The following is a 12269-nucleotide window of genomic DNA, read 5'->3' on the forward strand; positions in this document are numbered from 1 at the left end:
GGATTTCAGGGTCTTTATCACAATTTGACATTCCATTTTCATGGTCTATTTCAGGGCATGATTTTCAGAATGAGGAGACAAAATGAAAAAATCTCAGGTTTTTCCAAAGGCTTCAGAAGGAAGCAAATTAAAACACATATTTGAGATTTGATGGAATGCCAGGTAAGCGGTTGCTTTGACCTCAAATGAGTAAATATATACAATCCTAAAGATTAATTTGAGGAAGATTTAGGCCAGATTATTTTTTATCCCCAGATAAAGTAAGGTTTTTGATATTTTTGTTGTTGTTAATCATTATGGAGAAAGGTAATCAACCCATATAAGATATTCAGAGGAAAATGAACAGACCACACCACACGCAAATGCATTTCAATACATGTTATTTCCCCCCATGTTCTCACCCCAGCACAGACTACTTCTGGAGCAGTATGAAGTGCCAAAGGGTTTGAAGGTAAAAGAATGTTTAACAGAAATGGCAACATGGAACTTTTTCAAAACAATAACTATGAAGAAATTATTTAAGATACTATTATCTCTATGATAGGATGCTGGTACTGTTCCTGGTATGTAGGATTTTCCTTCTCTCCGATATAGAAAAGGTACTTTTGTTTAAGACATGTAAAACTGTTTTAAAAGTTGGCCTATTCACCATCTGCCCAAGTAGGAATTTGGTTTTACATTCTTGCTAACAGTTCATAACATCTTCACTTCTGCTCCAAATAATAATATTCTTAAAATAGCACCTAAGATCCCTCTAACTGGGGTAGCAGAGCAGGAAGTAAACATTCCCAGGAATTGCTGCCTCCCCCTCCCCACCATCCCCAGCCTTAACCCCAATTAACCCCAGTTAAGCCTGGAACGTAGAATTTTCCAAGGAGCCATTCTCAACACATCTGACTGGAAGGAAGCAGGGCTTTGTTTTGATTTCTGATATATGTTATTTTTTTTTTAGACCCAAATGTTTGAAATTTTGAGTAAAAGTGAATTACAATAGGAAAGAAATGAGAAGGTAAAACACAGCAAGCATGGGGCCAAAATTTTAAGTCACTGGGTCCAACTAACATAAAATCCATCCCTCAAAAAGTTTCCAGATTCTTATTTCATTTTCTGTGTCGTCTCTCCTGTCGAGTGAGCTGCAAACATCTCACAGCACTTGTCCATGGACCGTGGGCTGTGTCTGAAACTCCATTGCCTATAACATTTCCCTCTCCTATCTTAGGATCTTTAGGTACCACACACAACTTCCCTCAGGTTTCAAAATGAAGGAGCATTACCTTCAGCTGAGATAGATTACAAGGTGAACTGGACAGAACTTACTACAAGGTGCTACCTGAAACTAAGGTGAACGGTGAGAAAATTTTATGCTATACCCAACAAGAATATAGGCTCTTTTGATGAGAATATTTTTATCTGAGTCTTTACTACCTGGAACTGGGCATCGTGCGTAGTTAGAGTGTGGTGATATTTTTGAGTGGATTAAAAAAAATGTGGAGTGCTGGATTTAATAATACAAAATAACTTTATAATTAAATTTCAAACTTTTTGTGGTTTTAGCAAAATGTTTCTTAGCATATTTAACCACTAATGTGAACTATAAATCTCAAAGGGAGAGATGTTACCTACAGTCATAGGACCCTCTGATTCACAGAGTAGGCCATGGAGATGGGAAATGCTAAGCTAAATGCTTCTTAGCTCAGCTTCCCACCCTGGCATGACTGATTCCTTCAGTCTTCTATTAGAACTACACATCTCTCTGCAGCTATTTTTCATCATCAGTCTTCTACCTTTCCCTTTGAATTGAATGCTACCTGATTTCTTACACGTCCATGGTCTAATGCATTTTACCTGCTTTCATGGATATCCGCCTACCGTGTCCAAGCAAGCCACAAGTACCAGACAATCTATATCCAATGCGTGGGGTGGTATCCTGCACATAGCAGGTGCTAAAGCTATACTAGCTGGCATCATTTACTCTCATATCATGTGATCCATCAGATATCTAACCAGAACAGCCATGAAATGTAATACGAGCACAAAGCTCTCCCTTGTTAGCCAGCTCCCTCCATGGGGAAAAGGCTGTCTCAGTAACCCTGCCTTTTATTAGTAGGACAAGCAGCATGCTAGTCTGCAGCTTGGAAGTGCTCGGTCAGCATGTGCTGAGTTGATGTAAGCCTGAGAAAACCAGAGACAGAGACAGAGAGCAGCAGGCACAATTTTCCCAGGCATCTAAGCATAAGTGAGCATGGATAACTTTGTATCGTTTAGTGTTGGAACATGAAATGAACCAATGTTTGGTCTCTTGATGCTGAAAAAAAAAAAAAAACCTACAGTCTTGGGCTCTAGCAAGGAGGTAATTGTGAAACTTCCCAGGAAACTTCTTACCATGAGCAATTATTTTCTAGGAAATGTTGTCATTGTACAACATCTTGGGCTACTTAACAGGTAACTTATGGTTTTCTAAATCCTAAGATAGAGTAATTTAGAGGCTTGGGTTGAGAGAAGGAAGGCTCAAGAATAGGTGCTTTAACTCTCCATCCTTCTGCGTCCCACGTCATCCCCTTGGAGGGAAGTCTTGGTCTCCTTGCCTCAGTCCTAGGGGACTATGCTCCTCTTTACCTTCTCGATGTTCAGATTCCAAGGTCAACTCAAGCAGTAATCAATGGCACAGACTGAGCCTAGAGGAAACTTTATTTGGCAATATCATTACTCCTAAGTTCTGAAAATGAGTGTGCTCTCCCCTCCTTGTATCTTTAAAACAATAATGACTTGGAGAAGAGGGAGTTAGCTAGAACACTTGAATTGGAATTATGGTCTTGCTTCTGTGTGTTCGTATGTTATCTACATGCTATTGGTGCACATGTGCCTATACACCTGCAGATAGGCATGGTGTGTGCTGTGCATGTGGAGCTCAGAGACTTTTGGTAACATGTGTATTCTCTATGTCAGTCTCCACCCTATTTTTTGAGTCAAGATCTCTCCCTGAGCCTGGTGCTCATCAATTTGGCTAGGCTGACTGGCCAGTGAGCTCCAAGGATCTTCTTATATTCACACCTTCATCACTGAGATTACAAGTGCTCATGGCCATAACTGACTGTATTTATGTTTGTGTAGCTATTTATTTAACATGAGTGCTGGAAATTCAACTTAGGTCTTCATGCTTATATATAAATCACTCTATTGAATGAGACATTTCCCTAATCCTGTAAGCTTGCTTTTGGTGACACAAAAATTTAATGTGCTGCCTAGGCCTTTGAGAAATCTTTTAGTAATTTAGACACATTGATGAAAATCCACTGCCATTAACAATTTCATAGCAATGGGTACACCTGGTATTTTATTTCAAATAGCCTCAAAGATAACCTCCCACCAAGTCCAGTACATCCTAAACTTTGATATACATGAGTATTGCTCAAGGAGACTTGATAGAATGTAGCTACAAATGCCACAGCCCTGAGGGAAACTCCTGGACGATGCTAAAACATAAAGACCACACGTTAAATGGCAAAGTGTTATTCCCATAGGCAGAGACGAACAAAGAACCAGGAATCTCCATTATGCCTTTGTGGGCCAGGGATTAGAGAAATTCCATGGCAGCCTAAGGGGTCAGAGTTAAAGACAGGAAAAATTATGGCCATAAAATACAATTGGAGGCAGTTATAGGGGAAGCTTGTACATAATCAGGCACAAGATGGGCCTCCAAGTGTTTGGGTTGTTGTTGTGGTAATTAGTCTAAACACTATTTCCAGGGTCCAGATTCATCTAGTTAGTCTCTGGCCATTGATCCGATGACCTCACTAATAGCTCAGTCTCCATCTGTATTTGCTGCACAGATTCAATAGCAATATAGATGTCTATATTTAATTCAATTAAAAATAAAGTTTCAGAAAATGGCCCTGATTTGCATCCCTAATTTCTATTCAACTTTCCCATTTTAGGACACAGTGTTGACTGTGAGGACGAAGATGCTTGCCAACCCAGTCCCATTTTAGTGACAGCAGATTCTGGATACTTATGTCTCCTATCGCTGTACAATATGGCCTAATAAAGTCGAGCCAAAGAGACTAGATTTCATTTCAGAGCAAAGGGTTTGGTCGTAAAGTTTTGCTTTCTGGCTGAACAGAGCCATTGCAGCCTCAAGCATAAATTGAGCTGGTTTTAGGCATCAGGGTGATTGGGAAGCCAAATGGGTTATTTGTGAGCCAGGTATCAAAGGCAGAGTTGCTGGTTTATTGTATACGCATTGTTATCTGGACAATCTCTTGCCAGTTAGAGAATATTTTCACAGGAAGTTAGAAGTGACTACTATGCAGCTTCCTAGAGCAGGTTTCCAGCCACATCACAAAGCCATCTGATTCAGAGAGTGGAAGTGGCATTATACAAATTGCTGAGATATTTAGCTAGGCTTAGCAATTTTCTTTTGGGAGCAGGATAGCCACAATTCTGAGTACCCACTGGTTGGAGTAATGGAAGCAGGTAGTGGATAAGCCTGGGAAAATGCTGGCTTTGAATCCCAGCCTCATTGACCCTCAGCCAAACAGCATAACCTTGCTTACCTGAAAAATGAGGTAGCACTAATGCTTGCTTCTATGAAGATAGTTCAAACGAGGTGATACATATAGAACCACAGGGCCTGGCAAATGCATGTGGCATAGTCATACTGTGTCATTTATTGAGTGTCACTTTATAGATGTTCTATAAATGTCAGTGGCCACTGCGGGTGATGAGTAATAGTAATGACAGTGATACTGGTAGTGATAGGATTATGAAGATGTTTCTAGTGTTCAAATGAATGTAAGCCAGTGAGATGCTGGGCCTATGATTCATAACTTTCCATTACTTAGCTGCTGCTAGGAATGGCTGGAATAGCACTGATCATTGACTCTGGATTAAAGAGAAACACATTAGAACTCTGCAGAGGTGCTTCCAATTCTCCATAGATGTTCCTAATCACCCTGAGCACAAATGATGTTGAAAAGGGAGTTAGAAAAAGATGAAAGTCTCCCAAAACAGGAGACAGAGTGTGTGCACAGCCCTACTAAGATGATGCAGATGGCCTAACCTAGCCTTCTCTGCTATGAACAGTAACTAGGGAAGGCCAACCTAGGCTTCCAAAGGAAACCTGGACCTAACAAGTCCTTGATGGCCAGAATGAAATAGAATGAATCTGGGCTTAGTTATGATGCTTGCCCTTATTCTCAATAGGTGCTTCCTCTGCTTCATTTTTGTCTCTCATTTCTCCATTCAGAGGCCTTAGCCTTTACATCTAGCTTTTTTTCCTGGACTCATGTTGAACTGAAACCCAGCAATTCTTCACCTCACATGACTGGAATGCCAATAAATCAGCAAATTCCCAAACACTGTGGGTATTGGTATGTCCCTATGTATGTATGTTGCACATGTATGTAGTATGTATGTAGTATGTATGTATGTATGTATGTATGCTTGTATGTAGATAGGTTGGTAGGTACTCATAAATGTGTGTGCACATGCATGTATACACAAGGGGATAACCTTGGACATTGTTACTCAGATGCTGTCTACATTTTTTTTTTGAGACATGGTCTCTCAATGGCTTGGATCTCACCAAGCATCTAGACTGGTTGGCCACCAAGCCCCAATGTCTCCACTTCTCTAGAGATATGGTTGCAAAACATGTGCTAGCATGTGTCAACCCCCACACCCACTCCTTCTACATATATACTGCCTGCAAATATGTCTTTGTACTGTGAGTGTGCAGTGCCCAAGAAAGCCAGAAGAGGGCATTGGACCTCCAGGACTGGAGTTAAGGACAGTTTTGAGCCATCATGCAGATGCTGGATTATGAACCCAGGTCCTCTGGAAGAGCAATCAGTGCTCTGAAATGCTGAGCCATCACTCTAGCTTCCAGTTTCCTTTTATAAAAACTTGATTCTAGGGATTAGAACCAGGTACTCATCACTTGAACTATCCCCTGCATCTTCAAACACTATTATTTTATTAAATGCATGACAGGCTGCATTTCGAGGAGAGGCTGAATACTACGTAAAGTTAAAAATAAATGAAATTTCAAAAGCAACTCTGGTCAGCAACTTCAGCCTCTCCTGTTCAGGTAAAGTCAATATTGGACTGGCTTTGCCTTCTCTTCTCAGCTAAGGTTTGCAGGGTAGCCAACTCGAGACTCCTAGAAAGCAAGGGAGAACATATCTATTGCTACATGCCCCTTGGAGAAAGAAGACTCAACCCTCCCACCCTAGTTAGCTTACATCTAACCACAAATGACATGACTCCTAAGAAACTTCTGAAGAGCATATTTTTCTCCCCCCTTGTGTCATTTCTAGAGGGTTTTAGCCCATGTTACAGTTTAATATGCCTAGAAAACTGCCATACTGGCCTGCTTCCTGCAGCTGGCACCATGAGTTGATAGGGAGAGCTCATGATGATCAATATGGCAAGGAGGGTTGGTTTTATCCCCAAGACTCACTGGACTCATGAGCAAGTTCAAGTGGATACTGTACTTCAGTGATGGGGTAGGGAGTTGGAGATCACACCTATCAATCTGACTCTTGGGGAAGTGGCTCATTCCAACATATACCGACTTTTCCCTGTATGTTGAACTGAACTTACAGCAGCTGCACCTGCTGGATAGGTTCTCATTAACATGGAGGAAAGGACACTCAGCAAATCTCCACTGGTTCAGAGACCTGGAGGAAGGCCAACAGACACGCCTTGTTTTTACCAAATTAATACACAGATTAATACACATGAACCCTTGAGGAGGTTGGGGGCTGACAGAAAGGTTAAGGGGTTTGGAGAACTGGAACCTTTTAGGCTGATGAGCCATGCTACTGGCTGAAAAGATGCACTCAATCAGGAAATTCTTCAAGTCTGTTTCTTCCCACAAAGAGTTTAAGGAACCTCACTCAATATCAGTCATCTACAAAAATGGTGGCAACATAAGATGGTAAACATTATAGGTAGAGATGCTTCATGCCACCTTGCAGCATAGTTAGCTATCAGGTTTTGTCTGTTATCTTCTCTCATCAGTGACTCAACACTAACCATAGTCTTTAGTCCATTGCAAGGACAAGTCTAAACAGGACTTGTCGCTACCTGCTCCCAAGAAGGACAGAGTTTATGGACCAGGCATTAAGAGTTTTTATGCACTGTTAATTTTCCACTAACCTTAAGCTTCTCCTTTTATTTTGCTGGGCACATAAAGATTAGAAACAGAACAAGGCTCTCAAAATCTCACAGAAAAAAAATCACATCCTAAACTGGTCTGGCCACCTTTTCCACCTTGCCTATCTGCTTGACCAGTGCACAATATCCAAAAGGCCCACACTCCACAAGCTCATAGGAAGGCAGTGGGCTGTGGCTTGGATACCAACCTGATCTATAGATAGATAGATAGATAGATAGATAGATAGATAGATAGATAGATAGATGCATAGAAAAACAGATATATAAGCACTGAGACCTATGGATGATCCATTTCAATCACAGTTAGGCTGGATACCTAATTCCATTCTGAAAGAGGTACCAAGCCTCTTCCTTTGCTAATCTAATATAGGGAAAAGGAAAATACCCATATGTAATGGAACTGGCCTTCTTATTGGCAGATAAATGTTATCTGAATAAGGAGAGAAAAGCACTAAACCCCTAAGGAAATGAAAACAAAAGGAAATGTAAAGGAGTGGACCCATTGTCCTAAAGACAAATGCAACAAAAATGGACGCTAAGAATACGCACAGACTTGTGCATGAGTACCAGCTGATGGTGTGAAATATCATCCCGGTCTTATGTTAATGAACCCCTAGATCCCTGATGCTGAGGATGTTTTGGAAGGTTGTCAGAACACTGAGCTGTGAAGAGGTATGTCATTGGTAGTCTGTACTCTCAGGGTTTGAATTGCCTTCAGATCAGCCCAGAGGATTCCAGGGACACCATGGTAAACACATCATTGGCTTGGTGATATTTCCTACTATAGTTTTATTCCTTAGCCTCCTTGCTCTTATGTGCTGTTCAGAGTCTTGACATAGCTGCTTAAAGCATTCTGTCCAGAACTTATTGTCACATTTAGTTCAGGTACACTGTGTTCCCTAGATTTCACCCAAAACTAGAAACTCGCCTGGCTCTTTACGAACTGTTCTTGCTTGCCCTGCACATGTAAAACAAAGAGAACTTTGCCTCTTTGCATTACCATCTAGCATGTCAATAATCATTCTTTTGGAGGAACCCTTGAATTCATCCATGCTTTGCCATTGGCTATGGACATCAAAACTTGACAAGCTTCTTCTGGACAAGTGGCAACAAGATAGCTCCTGGGAGAACCCTGTGAGATGGCTATTTTAACTGGAAACCCATTTGGATGAGTACGAGAAATGTTGAGACATCAGTAAAAAGCTGTTGAGGTCAATTTAAATATCCATACAGCATCTTGAAAAATGACACTCCATAAAATCTTTCAACTGGGGAATTTTTTTTGTAGTTTTTATCATTAACTACCACATATATTTCATGACAACATGAGCAATGCAATCCCCTTGGTTGGTGTTTCAAGTTCACAGAAATACTGTTGTCCTATCTTGAGGACTGAAGTCTGTATACACTAGGAGATAGAAAGTGGATGGAATTAATTGTTTGAGTTAGAAATACTACTTTTTATTTTTTCCATATCCTTATAGACAGGTTGGTTTTGCCTCTTTGAGAAGGACTATGCCTCTGTGCCCACTGAATCTGCTAAATAAGAGGTCTTAGTAGTCACTCTGCATGCTGCCCCCACCCCCACCATCACTGTAACCAAATACCCAATAGAAACAAACTAAGAGAGGTTTGGCTTATGGTTTCTGGGGTTCAACCCTTATTTGTTTGGTTCTGTGTACACAGATAGGACTCAATAGTGGAAGAAACATACTATGGAGAAGTGTTCACTGCATAGCTGACAAGGAAGCAGATGATATAACAGGAATTAGCTATGGAACATACCCTCCCAAGCTCTACCCCCCAACCCCCGAGACAGGGTTTCTCTGTATAGCCCTGGCTATCCTGGAACACACTCTATAGACCAGGCTGGCCTTGAACTCAGAAATCCACCTGCCTCTGCCTCCCAAGCACTGGGATTAAAGGCATGTACCACCACGCCCGGCTCCTCCCAAGCTTATCAAGCTTTGATATTCCCAGCCTCTGGCCAAAGGTGGATAAGTTAAAGGGTTCCTCCAAAGAGAATGATTATTGAGACACTAGAATAGGTAGTTTTGATGGCAATGCAAAAGAGGCAATGTTCTCTTTGTTTTAGAAAGATCACAAAACCAACAGTGCATTTGCCATTGCCTCCCCTGATAGCCTCTAGTCTGATCTCAAGTCAATTCGATATCTGAAAGTAGCTACAATACTGTGGACAGAGAAAGCTCTAGAAGTATTCATGCTGGCTCTGGGAACAGAAAAGGGAATGATTTATACTTGAAAAGAATGGGGTAAATTAGAATGGTTTGTCCATTCTTTCCAGCTACTTCTTTTTCTGTCCTGAGCCCAAGCCACCCAAAGGGAACAGTAGCAGGTGTGACGATGTGAGCCAGAAGAAGGTTAAAGGAGGTAGGAGAGTCTGTCATGGGACCTTGGTCCCAGGAGAGAGAAAGTCAAGCCCTGTTGCTTTTTGCCTCTCTCTTTCTACTAGGCAACCCCAAATACAGCCATGGATGGAGAAAGTCTACAACAAAGTGAAATATCCAAAAATCTCATTGTTTCCTGGCTAGAGCATCAAGAAAGGACTGATGGAATCAAATACCATTGCAGAGATCAAAGAGAAGGATCTTGAGAAAACAGCCTCATAGAACAATTTATGAACTCCCAGGTTCACCCTACGTTGTGTCTAGGAAGAACCTACTCTTCACAGCAGATACTGACTTTGAGAATTAAACCATCATTCAGCCTGAGGCTGATACAGGACTAAGTCAAACAGAATATCTAAGACTTTAAAGAGAAAAACTGGAATTCACAATGCAAAGAAGTCTAGGAAGCATGAGCAGCCTAAATCAACCTCAACTAGATGCTGACTAAGACTTTAAAAAATCCAGTCGTGTCTGGATCTTTGCTTGAATTCACAGATGTGCATGCACACACATTAATGAATGAATAAATGAACAAGCAAACAAATAAATGTTAATAAAGAACCAAGTGGAAAATTTAGAATTGAAAAACATTGTCACTAAATATTAAATAGATTCAACAGAATGAAGATAGAGGAAAGAATCAATTAATTTAAGTACTACAAACATAAACTGTGTGATTTGGGCAATAGAAAAAAAGTATTTAAAAAATTCCAACAGAAAAAAAGGCATTTAAAAAATTGAACTAGGAAGTTTGAGTCTTATGGAAGAAAGAAAGGGAGAAGGAATAAAAGAAAAGAAAAAAAGGAAGAAAAGGAAAAGAAAAGAAAAAAGATGAAAAGAAAAAAGAAAGAAAACAAAAGATTCCCCATTCCTGGCCTGGGCATCAGGAGAACAGAGTGGTGGGGTGGTACAGGAAAGAATACAACTAAAACCCAGCTTCACCAAAAGGCAAAGCTAACACTCCAGCTCTCTCCGTAAACCCCAGCAGGATGGACCCAGAAGAGCAATGCCAACCCAAGCTCCTTAGAAAGACAACAGACACCCGGAGAAAAGAAGCCGCCCCTCCCCATGGGATCCAGAGAAAGCTACCTGAAGGTGCTAACATGGATTCAGAGGAGAAAGGGTTTTCTCATGACAAAGAAAGCAAGAACGGGTTTTTAAAGGGTTAGAAGAGAAGAACTGCTATCCCAGAATTCTATCTCCACAAGAAATATTGTCCAGAATGAGGCTGACCTAAGCCCCTCTCAGGCCAAGGAGGACAGTGCTGGTTGCCAGGAAAGGTTCCAAGGGAACTCCCTGTCAAAGCTGGCAGAACAGAAATAACGGGAGAGTTGGGCCACCAGCAGAATTCAGAAACACAGAGAGCATAAGCATTGGGATTAATACAAACGGCTGCATTTGACCATATAACATCACCAAGTATGTAACATGTAACACAGTACAGTACCATCTTTCTTTCTTCCTTTAGGAGATCATAAGGGGTGGGACTGATAAAGCTTTTATATTACATGTGAACAGGTAAATGTTAGTAGCCTAAGTTTGCTAGAGAAACACCACAGATAAAATACAGCACTAACATACTAACATTCTAGCATAAAAACAGACACTAATAATTGCAGGGCTCATCTATATAATGACGACATAAGATGTATAATGTTTATGTGCACAAATATTGAAAATGAGTATACAGCCTCAAGTTTATTAACAATCAATTAATTAAATAACCTTCAAGACAGTGTCCAAATAACCTCAAATAAAAGAGTAGAGAAGAGCATGAAGACACAGTAATCGATCATAATGCAATCAATAAAATAGTGAGAACAAATCCAAATAAATTGAATTTTTAAGTCATAATAAAACAGATTAATACAACCCATGGATTAACAAAAATTCATAGAGTAGACTTTTAAAACTGACCTACCTATGGGAGGGTATAAAAGGAAATAACTTAGAATTTAATGACATCGTTGCATTCAAATGAGACCAAAAGGGAACAGCTATGCATTTGAGGGGTGAGGGAATAGTTCAGCAGAGGGGGTAGACATTTTCTTAACAAAACACTGCAAATAAAAGGTTTAGAACCTATAGAAACAAATATCTGAAGTAGTCTTCAAAACAAAATTAACAAGAATAAATGGAGATGAAATTTCCTCAGAAAACAGTTAAGTCCATCAATAGTATAAATGTTCACAGATTAAATACCCCTAATCCAAACAACTCCAACATGCTCCAAAATCTGAAAAATGTGCACCACTGACATGACATCACAAGAAAAGCAAAAGAAAGCCTTCCTCCCCGAAACTCTCTCATGGGCAGAATCATTTGAGAACTGTATGCCTTTGGGGCATATGTGTAAAATCCATATTGAATGTAAGTGAATTCTGTGGTGTGGTTTGAATCTTACCACCAAGATAGCTCAGTATGCCTGTACAAATATTCAAAAATCTGGAAAAAATGTGGGAGGGCTCTTCTGACTCCACAGTGAAAATTAAGCAACACACTTCTAAATGATCCATGGCCCAAACTATAGTAGGCTGAGTCCATATCTGTATTAGTTTTCTCATGGCTGGGACAAAAATCCTGGCTAAGACAACTTAACAAAGGAGACATTGACTTGGGCTCACAGTTCGAGGGGATATAAATTGTATAGGCACTCAGAGTAACGGTTTGGCCGTTTCTTTT

The 12269-nt window shown here is 40.4% G+C and overlaps 1 protein-coding gene across 17 annotated transcripts in view; it reads right to left on the minus strand.

The window, feature by feature from the left end:
* Kcnma1 (potassium calcium-activated channel subfamily M alpha 1) overlaps nucleotides 1-12269 on the minus strand; it is a 700771-nt gene that overhangs the window by 172921 nt on the left and 515581 nt on the right. The window lies entirely within an intron of this gene.

This window comes from Mus caroli, unplaced genomic scaffold, assembly GCF_978045245.1.
Source record: "Mus caroli unplaced genomic scaffold, Mus_caroli_1 scaffold_12, whole genome shotgun sequence".
Classification (NCBI taxonomy): Eukaryota; Metazoa; Chordata; class Mammalia; order Rodentia; family Muridae; genus Mus; species Mus caroli.